General features: G+C 31.8%; 1 long non-coding RNA gene across 1 annotated transcript; it reads left to right on the top strand.

Moving 5' to 3' along the window:
* The first annotated feature begins 5,923 nt into the window (after positions 1–5,923).
* On the top strand, positions 5,924–8,441 carry LOC134714113 (uncharacterized). The gene is made up of 3 exons (XR_010106490.1): positions 5,924–6,028; positions 7,751–7,880; positions 8,234–8,441. It is a non-coding gene; the product is annotated as an uncharacterized LOC134714113 (long non-coding RNA).
* The last annotated feature ends 5,547 nt before the right edge of the window (positions 8,442–13,988 follow it).

The raw sequence follows: 13,988 nt of genomic DNA, 5'->3' as shown, positions 1-13,988 counted from the left end.
ACTCTTTGTTTTTCTTTCAGAGGCTAGATGAAAGAAGATAACAGAAGAAGCACATTGAAGATGAGTATATTTTTCTTTAAATAGGCCCCTACCCCTCTTTTAAAATATTTTACTAATCCATACTCTTTGTTTTTCTTTCAGAGGTGGGATGAAAGAAGATAACAGAAGAAGCCCATTGAAAGATGAGTATATTTTTCTTTAAATAGGCCCCTACCCCCTCTTTTAAGATATTTTACTAATCTATACTCTTTGTTTTTCTTTCAGAGGTGGGATGAAAGAAGATAACAGAAGAAGCCCATTGAAAGATAAGTATATTTTTCTTTAAATAGGCCCCTACCCCCTCTTTTAAAATATTTTACTAATCTATACTCTTTGTTTTTCTTTCAGATGCTAGATAAAAGAAGATAACAGAAGAAGAACATTGCAGATGAGTATATTTTTCTTTAAATAGGCCCCTACCCCCTCTTTTAAGATATTTTACTAATCTATACTCTCTGTTTTTCTTTCAGAGGTGGGATGAAAGAAGATAACAGAAGAAGCCCATTGAAAGATAAGTATATTTTTCTTTAAATAGGCCCCTACCCCCTCTTTTAAAATATTTTACTAATCTATACTCTTTGTTTTTCTTTCAGATGCTAGATAAAAGAAGATAACAGAAGAAGAACATTGCAGATGAGTATATTTTTCTTTAAATAGGCCCCTACCCCCTCTTTTAAAATATTTTACTAATCCATACTCTTTGGGTTTTTTTCAGAGGCGGGATGAAAGAAGATAACAGAAGAAGCCCATTGAAAGATGAGTATATTTTTCTTTAAATAGGCCCCTACCCCCTCTTTTAAAATATTTTACTAATCTATACTCTCTGTTTTTCTTTCAGAGGCGGGATGAAAGAAGATAACAGAAGAAGCCCATTGAAAGATGAGTATATTTTTCTTTAAATAGGCCCCTACCCCCTCTTTTGAAATATTTTACTAATCAATACTCTTTGTTTTTCTTTTAGAGGCGGGATGAAAGAAGATAACAGAAGAAGCCCATTGAAAGATGAGTATATTTTTCTTTAAATAGGCCCCTACCCCTCTTTTAAAATATTTTACTAGTCCATACTCTTTGTTTTTCTTTCAGATGCGGGATGAAAGAAGATAACAGAAGAAGCCCATTGAAAGATGAGTATATTTTTCTTTAAATAGGCCCCTACCCTCTCTTTTAAAATATTTTACTAATCTATACTCTCTGTTTTTGTTTCAGATGCTAGATGAAAGAAGATAACAGAAGAAGCACATTGAAGATGAGTATATTTTTCTTTAAATAGGCCCCTACCCCCTCTTTTAAAATATTTTACTAATCCATACTCTTTGTTTTTCTTTCAGAGGCGGGATGAAAGAAGATAACAGAAGAAGCCCATTGAAAGATGAGTATATTTTTCTTTAAATAGGCCTCTAACCCCTCTTTTAAAATATTTTACTAATCTATACTCTTTGTTTTTCTTTCAGACGCTAGATGAAAGAAGATAACAGAAGAAGCACATTGAAAGATGAGTATATTTTTCTTTAAATAGGCCCCTACCCCCTCTTTTAAAATATTTTACTAATCCATACTCTTTGTTTTTCTTTCAGAGGCGGGATGAAAGAAGATAACAGAAGAAGCCCATTGAAAGATGAGTATATTTTTCTTTAAATAGGCCTCTAACCCCTCTTTTAAAATATTTTACTAATCTATACTCTTTGTTTTTCTTTCAGACGCTAGATGAAAGAAGATAACAGAAGAAGCACATTGAAAGATGAGTATATTTTTCTTTAAATAGGCCCCTACCCCCTCTTTTAAAGTATTTTACTAATCCATACTTTTTGTTTTTCTTTCAGAGGCGGGATGAAAGAAGATAACACAAGAAGCCCATTGAAAGATGAGTATATTTTTCTTTAAATAGGCCTCTAACCCCTCTTTTAAAATATTTTACTAATCTATACTCTTTGTTTTTCTTTCAGACGCTAGATGAAAGAAGATAACAGAAGAAGCACATTGAAAGATGAGTATATTTTTCTTTAAATAGGCCCCTACCCCCTCTTTTAAAATATTTTACTAATCCATACTTTTTGTTTTTCTTTCAGAGGCGGGATGAAAGAAGATAACAGAAGAAGCACATTGAAAGATGAGTATATTTTTCTTTAAATAGGCCCCTACCCCCTCTTTTAAAATATTTTACTAATCTATACTCTTTGTTTTTCTTTCAGAGGCGGGATGAAAGAAGATAACAGAAGAAGCACATTGAAAGATGAGTATATTTTTCTTTAAATAGGCCCCTATCCCCTCTTTTAAAATATTTTACTAATCTATACTCTTTGTTTTTCTTTCAGATGCAGTATGAAAGAAGATAACAGATGAAGCCCATTGAAAGATGAGTATATTTTTCTTTAAATAGGCCCCTACCCCCTCTTTTAAAATATTTTACTAATCCATACTTTTTGTTTTTCTTTCAGAGGCGGGATGAAAGAAGATAACAGAAGAAGCACATTGAAAGATGAGTATATTTTTCTTTAAATAGGCCCCTATCCCCTCTTTTAAAATATTTTACTAATCTATACTCTTTGTTTTTCTTTCAGATGCAGTATGAAAGAAGATAACAGATGAAGCCCATTGAAAGATGAGTATATTTTTCTTTAAATAGGCCCCTACCCCCTCTTTTAAAATATTTTACTAATCCATACTCTTTGTTTTTCTTTCAGAGGCGGGATGAAAGAAGATAACAGAAGAAGCCCATTGAAAGATGAGTATATTTTTCTTTAAATAGGCCTCTAACCCCTCTTTTAAAATATTTTACTAATCTATACTCTTTGTTTTTCTTTCAGACGCTAGATGAAAGAAGATAACAGAAGAAGCACATTGAAAGATGAGTATATTTTTCTTTAAATAGGCCCCTACCCCCTCTTTTAAAGTATTTTACTAATCCATACTTTTTGTTTTTCTTTCAGAGGCGGGATGAAAGAAGATAACACAAGAAGCCCATTGAAAGATGAGTATATTTTTCTTTAAATAGGCCTCTAACCCCTCTTTTAAAATATTTTACTAATCTATACTCTTTGTTTTTCTTTCAGACGCTAGATGAAAGAAGATAACAGAAGAAGCACATTGAAAGATGAGTATATTTTTCTTTAAATAGGCCCCTACCCCCTCTTTTAAAGTATTTTACTAATCCATACTTTTTGTTTTTCTTTCAGAGGCGGGATGAAAGAAGATAACACAAGAAGCCCATTGAAAGATGAGTATATTTTTCTTTAAATAGGCCTCTAACCCCTCTTTTAAAATATTTTACTAATCTATACTCTTTGTTTTTCTTTCAGACGCTAGATGAAAGAAGATAACAGAAGAAGCACATTGAAAGATGAGTATATTTTTCTTTAAATAGGCCCCTACCCCCTCTTTTAAAGTATTTTACTAATCCATACTTTTTGTTTTTCTTTCAGACGCTAGATGAAAGAAGATAACAGAAGAAGCCCATTGAAAGATGAGTATATTTTTCTTTAAATAGGCCCCTACCCCCTCTTTTAAAATATTTTACTAATCCATACTCTTTGTTTTTCTTTCAGAGGCGGGATGAAAGAAGATAACAGAAGAAGCCCATTGAAAGATGAGTATATTTTTCTTTAAATAGGCCTCTAACCCCTCTTTTAAAATATTTTACTAATCTATACTCTTTGTTTTTCTTTCAGACGCTAGATGAAAGAAGATAACAGAAGAAGCACATTGAAAGATGAGTATATTTTTCTTTAAATAGGCCCCTACCCCCTCTTTTAAAGTATTTTACTAATCCATACTTTTTGTTTTTCTTTCAGAGGCGGGATGAAAGAAGATAACAGAAGAAGCCCATTGAAAGATGAGTATATTTTTCTTTAAATAGGCCCCTACCCCCTCTTTTAAAATATTTTACTAATCCATACTCTTTGTTTTTCTTTCAGACGCGGGATGAAAGAAGATAACAGAAGAAGCCCATTGAAAGATGAGTATATTTTTCTTTAAATAGTCCCCTACCCCCTCTTTTAAAATATTTTACTAATCCATACTCTTTGTTTTTCTTTCAGATGCGGGATGAAAGAAGATAACAGAAGAAGCCCATTGAAAGATGAGTATATTTTTCTTTAAATAGGCCCCTACCCCCTCTTTTAAAGTATTTTACTAATCCATACTTTTTGTTTTTCTTTCAGAGGCGGGATGAAAGAAGATAACAGAAGAAGCCCATTGAAAGATGAGTATATTTTTCTTTAAATAGTCCCCTACCCCCTCTTTTAAAATATTTTACTAATCCATACTCTTTGTTTTTCTTTCAGATGCGGGATGAAAGAAGATAACAGAAGAAGCCCATTGAAAGATGAGTATATTTTTCTTTAAATAGGCCCCTACCCCCTCTTTTAAAATATTTGACTAAGGTAGCAATACACAGTTAGGAGTTTAGTTTCGCATTATGGCCCCTGTGGATTTTTCAAATAGGAAAGTTATTGTGTAATAAAATTCATTTTCAGACAGATGAGTGCTTATTTAGCCTTCAAAATGGTTTATAAGAGCATCAAAATTAGTTTTTACATGTTTTATGGGCTGTTTTCTGTTTGACAGTCTGTATTTTCATAGCTAGACTGGCCATCGGTCCAGAAATTATTGTACTGTTTACAAACACTCTTTTTCGTCACAAAGTTTTTGAAGCAATTTTACAAAAAAATGAGATGAAAGAAATATGATTTTCATTGGATTTGCAGAATGATATATGTACACAGTTTCAGAAAAGGTTTTACTTCAAGCGATTGAAATTCTACTTTTAGCCAAATTTTGGGGAAATATGTGATATCTTCCCCCCCCCCCCTTTTTGCAATAATTTATATCAAATAAATGCAGATTGTTGCCATGGATACACCAAAATGAAATTATATTTTACCATTTTTTGTACTGGAAATAAAATCTATGGAAGATTCTGATAACATACATATGCCCATATATGACACAAACAGTAAGCTTGATATTGCAAGAAAGCAATGAAAAGGGAATGGTAAAATTCATAAGGGCAAATTTTAGTATTTTTTCCTAACTGTTTATTGCTACCTAATCCGTACTCTTTGTTTTTATTTCAAACGCAGGAAGCCCCATGGGAGGAAAATAGATAACAGAAGAAGCCCATTGAAAGATGAGTATTTTTTTTCTTTAAATAGGCCCCTACCCCCTCTTTTAAAATATTTTACTAATCCATACTCTTTGTTTTTCTTTCAGACACAGGAAGCATCATGGGAGAAAACAGATAACAGAATAAGCCCATTGAAAGATGAGTATATTTTCTTTAAAAAGGCCCCTACCCCCTCTTTTAAACTATTTTACTAATCCATACTCTTTGTTTGCTAAATTTTTAGGCTAAAATCTTGACACTTGAAAATAAACATCCAAATGTAAAAACGAGAATGACCCTAGTTTCTCTAATATGTGCCCTATGGCAAACTATCTCATAATTCCCTAAGGGGATGTAATTACCTGTTAAAACAATTTCTGTGCTGAATCTTTATGTTAAGTAGTGACTTGTTCCTGTTAAAAAGTTCAAATTTTATCACGTCTCAAGCTGTCAAACTGAATTTTACACCCCCTTGACACAGAATTGTCAATATTTTGAGTTAAAGCTGGTAGAAGTTTCTATAATTTTGATATTATTTGTCTCATTAGTATTACACTACTCTGTAAAAAAAAATTAAGAAAGAGCAGGTGCGATTTTTTTAATTTGAATTTATTGTCTAAAAGAAATGCACTACGAAATAATTGTGTTCTTGTGTCATCAGAAATAGAAGACAGACGAACAAAAAATAGAGAATTGCTATAGGGCTCCATATTGTTAACCTGTGTATGTTTGTGCCCCTAATGAATTGATCAAACCAATTAAGTCTATACACAATGTGTACCGGTATATGATGTTGACATGTCATTTTAGATTTGTTTGCCATCACAGTCTACAGAGCTAGAGTCAGAAACTACATGTACTACAGAAAGCAGTCAATATTTATCTCAGGTTTGTACATATAAAAAAAAGAAGATGTGGTATGATTGCAAATGAGACAACTGTCCAAAAGAGACCAAATTACACAGAAATTAACAACTATAGGTTACTGTATGGCCTTCAACAATGAACAAAGCCCATACTGCATAGTCAGCTATAAAAGGCCTGAAATTACAATGTAAAACAATTCAAACGAGAAAAAAACCTGGCCTAATCTATGTACCAAAAAAAAATGATTGAAAAACAAATATGTAACACATAAACATTAAAAGACGACCACTGAATTACCAGCTCCTTAGTTGGGACAGGCACATACATACAGAATGTGACAGGGTTAAACATGTTAGCAGGATCCCAACCCTCCACTAGCCAGGGACAATTCTATTTATAACAGTACAACATAAGAAAGAACTATAAAAATAAGTTGAAAAAGGCTTAACTCATCAGATGAATAAAAATACAATTGGACGTGGATGGGTACTTGTACATCATAACAACAAAAAGACCCTAGGTTCCGATCTGAGAGTACTCACAGTTAACTGACTGCTTGTTCAAAGCTCTAACAACTAATAAAAAAAAATCCTGCATCTAAAACTAAATTATCAATCCGTACATATCCAACATTCAATGGTTTTCGCTTAATGATGCCTTGAACAGTCAGGGAACAACTTGACCTTGCTCAATGCCAAGATAGACATGTTGTTGATATTGATAATAAAACCGATGGCAAACTATTTCAAACATCTTTTCCTCTGAAACTAGAATAAAGTTTGTGTTTTATTTTGCTGTTTCGTCAAAAAAAACATGGCTGTCATGGCAGCAATAGAACATAGGGGTAAAATACTGGTTTTGGCTTATATCTAAAAAAAAATCCGCATTTATAGCAAAGGAGTTGGTCCAGTAAGAAAGATCCCTTTTTGGCCCCAAAATATAGCAGTTTTACAAAATTGTGAAAATGTAAATTTTTAGTTGTTCATTATACAATAGAATGCTTCTGCTACATAAATATGGGCTGTTTTTGACATAATAATGCACATTTACCGGGTACTAGCACCATTAAGTCATACTAAATTACTGAAATCATCACAATTCTAGCATTTTAATTAAATTTTAGACAGTTTTTGTGTAAAACAAAAGTGGCCGCAATCGTGTATATTCTTAATATTGAAATGTTAGTTGTATTTTATGATATAACATAACATATATAAAAGTTGAGGACGAACACGGATCACTTTCATTTTTGACAAAAACCATCTGAAAAGTGACATTCTTCGGCATATTTGGTAGATTTTTCATATTTGAGTTTGAATCGGATCGTTTTTAATGACTTAATCAGTTAAAATTTTCCCCATAAACTAATTGATTCAAATGAAATAGACACTTAAGTGTTTAAAAAGTGGTCAAAATCTTTTGTCAGATGAACCTGAAATTTGAGGCCAAAATCGGTCCTTACCGGACCTACTCCTTTGAATAAGTAAAAATTTTCATGAGGTAAGATCTATCAGCCCTGAAATTTGCAGATGAATCGAAACAATGTACTTTTGGGTTGCTGCCAATAAAACGATAGGCAAAAATAATTCTATATAATTTTTTTTAATAATTCTCCATTCTGTTAACCTCATCCACACCAAATTGACATTTTTTGATTAGCCAATAAAAAACTGATGGATTATATAGAATTTAGAAATGCAACCCATGAAGGTTATTGATAATTTTTTAATTTTTTTTTTGTAGAATTTTTCTGGAAGCTACACACACACCTTTACAACTACTACCTTAACCACTGAGAAGAGTTTTTGGACCATACACTGCTTGGTTGAAGTCCCTGCTATCATGACAGTTCAGGTGGGGCAGTTCCAAAAAGGTATGGAGGGTCATACGGACCATCAAAGAATGGTTGTCACCATCACACCTACAGACGGGATTGGGGGTTAAAGGGTTAATAAGTGAAATATATTTTTTGTCTCCTGTTCAGATTGCCGTGAAATGCCTGAATCTCTTATTGAAATTGAAACAAATAAAAAATCATAAATATGAACTACTAAGTACTAACTTGTATATAAATCTCATTTCAAATCAGCCTAATTTTGTTACAGTTATTCCCCTTTGAACATAGAAATTTCACCAAAAATGCTACTGAACTTTTGTTGGTAAATAAATTAACATCAAAATTGTAATATAAGTTTACACTAAAATAATACAAACATTATCTTGCAGGGTATAGTACAATGTGCAGAATTATTGCTCAGTGTGGTGTGAAAATAATAACCAATTTAGAGGGAATTGACTACTTTGTGGCAGAAGGATAAGTCCAGCATTCAAAACATTATCAAAATTTTTGTGCAAATAGAGGGTTTGAATCTACAACAGAGCAAAGATGCAAGATCCTTACTTTTACAGTGCAGACAGTATCTCAAAACAGATTTTAAGGCAAGAATAGTAGATGAAATTAACTTTATCTAATTAATAAGAAGGCCTTAGAAGTCCCCAATTTTGCCTCCATTTGACACTGTTAATTAGTTTATAGATAAAGACCTGTGTGTATGTGTATGAATCTAAATTTTTGCTGCCCTGAAATATTCAAACAAAATCCGACAAACATTTGTTGGATTGATGCCCCTGATTTAGTAATTTTACCAAAATTTTGCATTTTTTGTTATTATCTCAGATATCATTATAACATCTAATATCTAATACTATTAATTTTGATTTTTACTTTATTTTACATGATTTCCAAAGCATCAGTAAATACAGGTGAGCGACACAGGCTCTTGAGAGTGTCTAGTTTATACTTTCTAAATAAATTATGAACACTAGAACAGGGGAGATAATTCAGTGTGTTCACTCTTGTTTATTTTTGGTTGTTTTTGGGTGAAAGTTTTTTCTAATTATTTTTAGGCAACTTTCAAAAGAATGGCAAGACAACCCTCACTGTGAAAATTTTGAAAACTATTGCATAGTAAATATGTTAACACTAATTAGACTGCAGTGGCTTAATCTTACTTTCCACAACCAGTCAAACCATGCATACATTCATAAATAATTTAATTTTGGATGTAACACGTCTTCTGATTGGCTGAGATAATTTTGTTATGAGCCCATAGACATAATTTAGTCATGTGACTGTGACATCATCAACGTTTTTCATGGTTTTCTACGGTCTAAAATGGATTTTAGAATTGAATTATAAGAAACGACTGTAATATTTTTTCTGTCTATTCGAAATAACATAAAAAATGTGGTGCACACTGTTAAATAACCCGCTACGCTCGTTATTCAGTGTGCACATAATTTTTTATGTTATTTCTTCATAGACAGAAAAAATATTAGTCATTCCTTAAATAAACTATGTTTTCTTTTTCTCTTAGGTTCATCGATTAGTGTTGTGAAGTCAAAGATCATTGCCTAAATTATGCCCTAAGTGACCCTTTGCATCCCGAGTTTTCAAAAAGATGTTAACACAACCACACGTATGTATGTGTTTCCTGTGTGCAGTTGAATTAATCAACTAACTCCCTTCTCAAGACAGTACAATGTGCCGTCAAAGAAAATGCAGAAAGGACAGAAAAACTAAATGATCTTAATTTTAAAGTTATCCAAGCAATACAAAGCATCACCAATCTGAAGAATAATCCTGTTTGCTGCAAAAACCAAGTCAGTGCTAAAAGTGTATTGTTTGACACTAATAGTGAAGATGATGTCTTGTTAATAAGTGACTGGTAGATGAAATATCTTCCAAAACAATATCTTCAAACCAAACAGAATGGTTTTGAAGGTTTGGTTTACCTTGGCATATCACAATGGCATTCCAGAAAGTTAATGGCATGGTTGAAAGTTTGGATTTTCTTGCTTGGTGTTACAAGTAGACAGAAATGATGTCCATATTAAGCAAAAATAAGAAAGTCTTATCATATGACTTTTGTGAATTCCAAAATGGTAACGTCCCATGCGACAGGACTGGAGCAACTTTAAAAATAGCTATATGAAGACACATCAATCAGGGAAATGATGTACTGAATGCATCTTCAATGAAAAGGTAGTAATTTTGGCCAATTAGTATGATTTGTTTTTCCTGTTTGCTTTGACTGATATTTTTTAATTTTTAAATGAAGCTTTTTCACAACACAATGCCTCTGACACACCCTTTCATTTTTTGGCTTGTTTAAATTACATTTCATATTACCTTATATGACTGTTAAGATATAGAGAATCTAACACTGGAAATCTCAGACGCATGAGGGTAAATTATTTAGTTCTCTAACAAGGGCTTACCAGAGTTTGAGAATTAAGACATCTTACCTGAATGTTTCATTTTCATGTAATTGCTGAAATTCAATAGACAAGTGACAAAAACCAGGAAAAAAATTGACAGGCACTTTAATAAACATGAAATAACTAAAGGAATACACACAGAACACATAAGTAGACATATATTACTCATGCTCATACAAAAAAAAGAAGAAATATATGGTCTTTGTTAATCTTGTCTTATTTTAATTTTAGTTTCTTGTGTAGAATTTGGAAGTTAGTATGGCGTTCATTATCACTAAACTAGTATATATTTGTTAAGGGGCCAGCTGAAGGACGCCTCCGGGTGCGGGAATTTCTCGTTTCATTGAAGACCTGTTGGTGACCTTCTGCTGTTGTTTTTTTCTATGGTCGGGTTGTTGTCTCTTTGATACATTCCCCATTTCCATTCTCAATTTTATGATTAACTTGAAATTCTGACAGATCAGGTGAAACTATTTTTAGAAAAGTAGTTGATCACTCATTGATGCAACTGTTTACTTACTTTCCTTCACATATTTTGACATATTTATCAAAATAGACATGTGTCACAACATTTATTTTAATTTTAGGGTATAGAGACAATGATGAAGTCAGTAAAGTACAGAGTAAGTGTTGTGGAAAAGAAACACGTCAAAGGAATTCCTGCTATTGGCCCGTACTCTAATTTCTCTTTTGAAGGAGGAGGCATACATGTAGGGGAGGCTCATGGCATTGGAGAAGGTATATGCATGTTATAAATTCCTTCAGTAACAATGGTAACTAATGTTTTGTTGAATATTGTAAAGTTAATATCAATCCATTGTATGCCATACTAGGGTGGTGTAAGCTTGCATACTTGTGCATCTATAGCCATATCTGTCAGCATCAAAGTGTAATAGTACACTTGGATAAGGTTAATATCAGCCTTACAATACAATACAATACAATACTATACAATATTTTCATTTTCCGAATTAAAGGGCCCATTAAGAGCATAACATTATTGAAAACATGACATAAACATTACAGAGTAATGAAAGAAATATAAAATAATAATTTAAATGCACGAGGAAAGGGTTAGTGGTCAAGGGGAGATAATTTTGATTTCTATTAGAGTATCTAAGTTAAATAATTTTATGATTTTGTAAGTTGCAGGCCTTTAGCGAGTTATGTACATAAAATAGATAAAAAAAAAATGCTATCATCGTTATTCATGATTCTTGAAAAAAGATCTTTTCTGTTTAAATTATCTAAACTGGGATATATTTTTATATGATCAGTCATATCTCTTCTGAGGTTTTTGTGCAGAGGCCATTCCAGAAGAAATTGCATTTCATTTTCAATACAATTTGAATTACAATATAAACATATCCTTTCATGTCGAAGTAATATTTGATATTTACCACATACATTGGTAATTCATTCATATCTGCCAGTTTCTATTCTTAAACAGTGATTGTTGAGTCTGTATTTTGTAAACAAATGTTTTTGTGGATGCTTTAAATCTAAATAATTTTAGTCAAATGACCTATTGAATGAAAAATAAGTGTCCAATTTGCCTTGATTTATGGCAAGCCGTTCTCGTCAAAACTATGTTTAAACCCTTTTTCCGAAAAAAAATACACACTGAGAATTAAAAACCTAAAATAACACACTGAGAAATCGAAATTACACACTTATATTTAAAAAAATAAAAAACACACACTGAGAATTCAAAATTACACACTGAGATGAAATTAACTAAAAAACACACACTGAGAATTGTTAATTACACACTGAGATTTCAAAAATACGCACTGAGATTAATATGCAAATTACTAATGAATATTCATGAATTGAATAATTCAACAGATTTATATCTTGATCTCAAGAACTCTTGTCAGTCATAATAATGAAATGCGGTTCCTTATATACCAACATTCGTAATAAATTTCAAGACTTAATTAACATAGCTCATATTCATAAGTTTGTTGCCTATAATTCAGATCATTACTACCAGTAATTAAACATGTGTCCCTTTTCAAAGTCTTCCAACTGTTTCCCTGATTTCGCTAGTTAATCTTTTATATTTTTGTTACGTTTATATGCTATAATAAAAACTTGAGTAAAAATTTCACTGCATTCTTTTGCAGATTGTTCCTATGTTTTCTTATAATTTTAATAAAGTTTTTCACCATTTGGTTGTATTTTGTAATAAGAGTAAGTGCCGGGTATTTTTCTTGTTCTTGTATTTCTAAAGTTTTTTTTATTAATAATTTGGAACCAAATCGAAGGACTAACGAGTTTTGTCCCCTTGTTGTTTTAAGCTTGTAATAGATTCAGATTAAGTATGCTAATTAGATATGTGCGCATAAAAAGTGCCCACAAATCTCAGTGTGTAATTTTAAATTCTCAGTGTGTAATTTCAAATTCTCAGTGTGTGTTTTCAGTTTATTTATTCTCAGTGTGTCTTTTTGAAATCTCAGTGTGTAATTTTTAATTCTCAGTGTGTAATTTTCAATTCTCAGTGTGCGTTTTTCATTTTTGTAATCTCAGTGCGTCTTTATGAAATCTCAGTGTGTAATTTTTAATTCTCAGTGTGTAATTTTCAATTCTCTGTGTGTAATTCTCAATTCTCAGTGTGCGTTTTGAAGTTTTTAAATCTCAGTGTGCTTTGTTGTAATTCTCAGTGTGTAAATTTTCGAAAAATGGTTTAATCATAGTTTTGACGAGAACGGCTTGCCATATTGATTCTGTAAATAAAAATCTTGCATTTTCTCCCAATCATTTTGAAAATTTAATTTGAGCTGTTTTTTCAGTAAATTTTTTGATTTATATTTGCCTAAATTTTTACATATATTTAGGTCAATACCCAATTTTTCACTGTAGAAAATGATATCAGAGAGCCATGAATTACTGGACCTAGTTTGAGCGTTACTCTCAATCATTTTGAACTCAGCATAAGCACTTTTCAATAAATCAAATGGAGAATTCTATAGTCTATGATATATACCGGTATGTGTTAGCAAATTTATATAAAGAGGATATCTCCCCAGTTCTGACAGGACTGCTACATTTGTGCATATCTTTGTAACACCAATAATATACTTACAAAATTTAAAATCTATAACCTCTCAAACTCCCAATCTTAAAATATGTCATAAAGGGATAAATTTTCCTTTTAGGAGTAATGTTAATAACACCCCAATTTTCACAACCATAAGTTACAATTGGCTGTATACAGCCTTTACCACATCTCAAACTCAAAATATAATACTGAGCTTATATTATATTTTGTCAGCATCGGAATTACATTGACTTTTAAAGTGTGTGCTGACTGTGCACTGATATATGTGTAGTTATCACTCTGACCTATGTTGTATGATAACTCAAGTTTCCTTTGACTAAATTGAACAAAATTTATACACATTTAAGTTATTATCTATACATCAATTCCTCTTTTCTAAATGATCATTTTCGATATTTCATATCCTGAGTTAATGTACATACTGATCAACCTGATCATATAAAAAAAGAAGATGTGGTATGATTGCCAATGAGACAACTATCCACAAAAGACCAAAATGACACAAACATTAACAACTAAAGGTCACTTGGCCTTCAACAATGAGCAAAGCCCAAACCGCATAGTCAACTATAAAAGGCCCCAATAAGACAATGTAAAACAATTCAAACGAGAAAACTAACGACCTTATTTATATAT

This window comes from Mytilus trossulus, chromosome 4 (genome assembly GCF_036588685.1).
Source record: "Mytilus trossulus isolate FHL-02 chromosome 4, PNRI_Mtr1.1.1.hap1, whole genome shotgun sequence".
NCBI classification, from domain to species: Eukaryota; Metazoa; Mollusca; class Bivalvia; order Mytilida; family Mytilidae; genus Mytilus; species Mytilus trossulus.
Note: the sequence above shows the minus strand (reverse complement) of the source record. Positions and strands in the feature narration are given on the sequence as shown.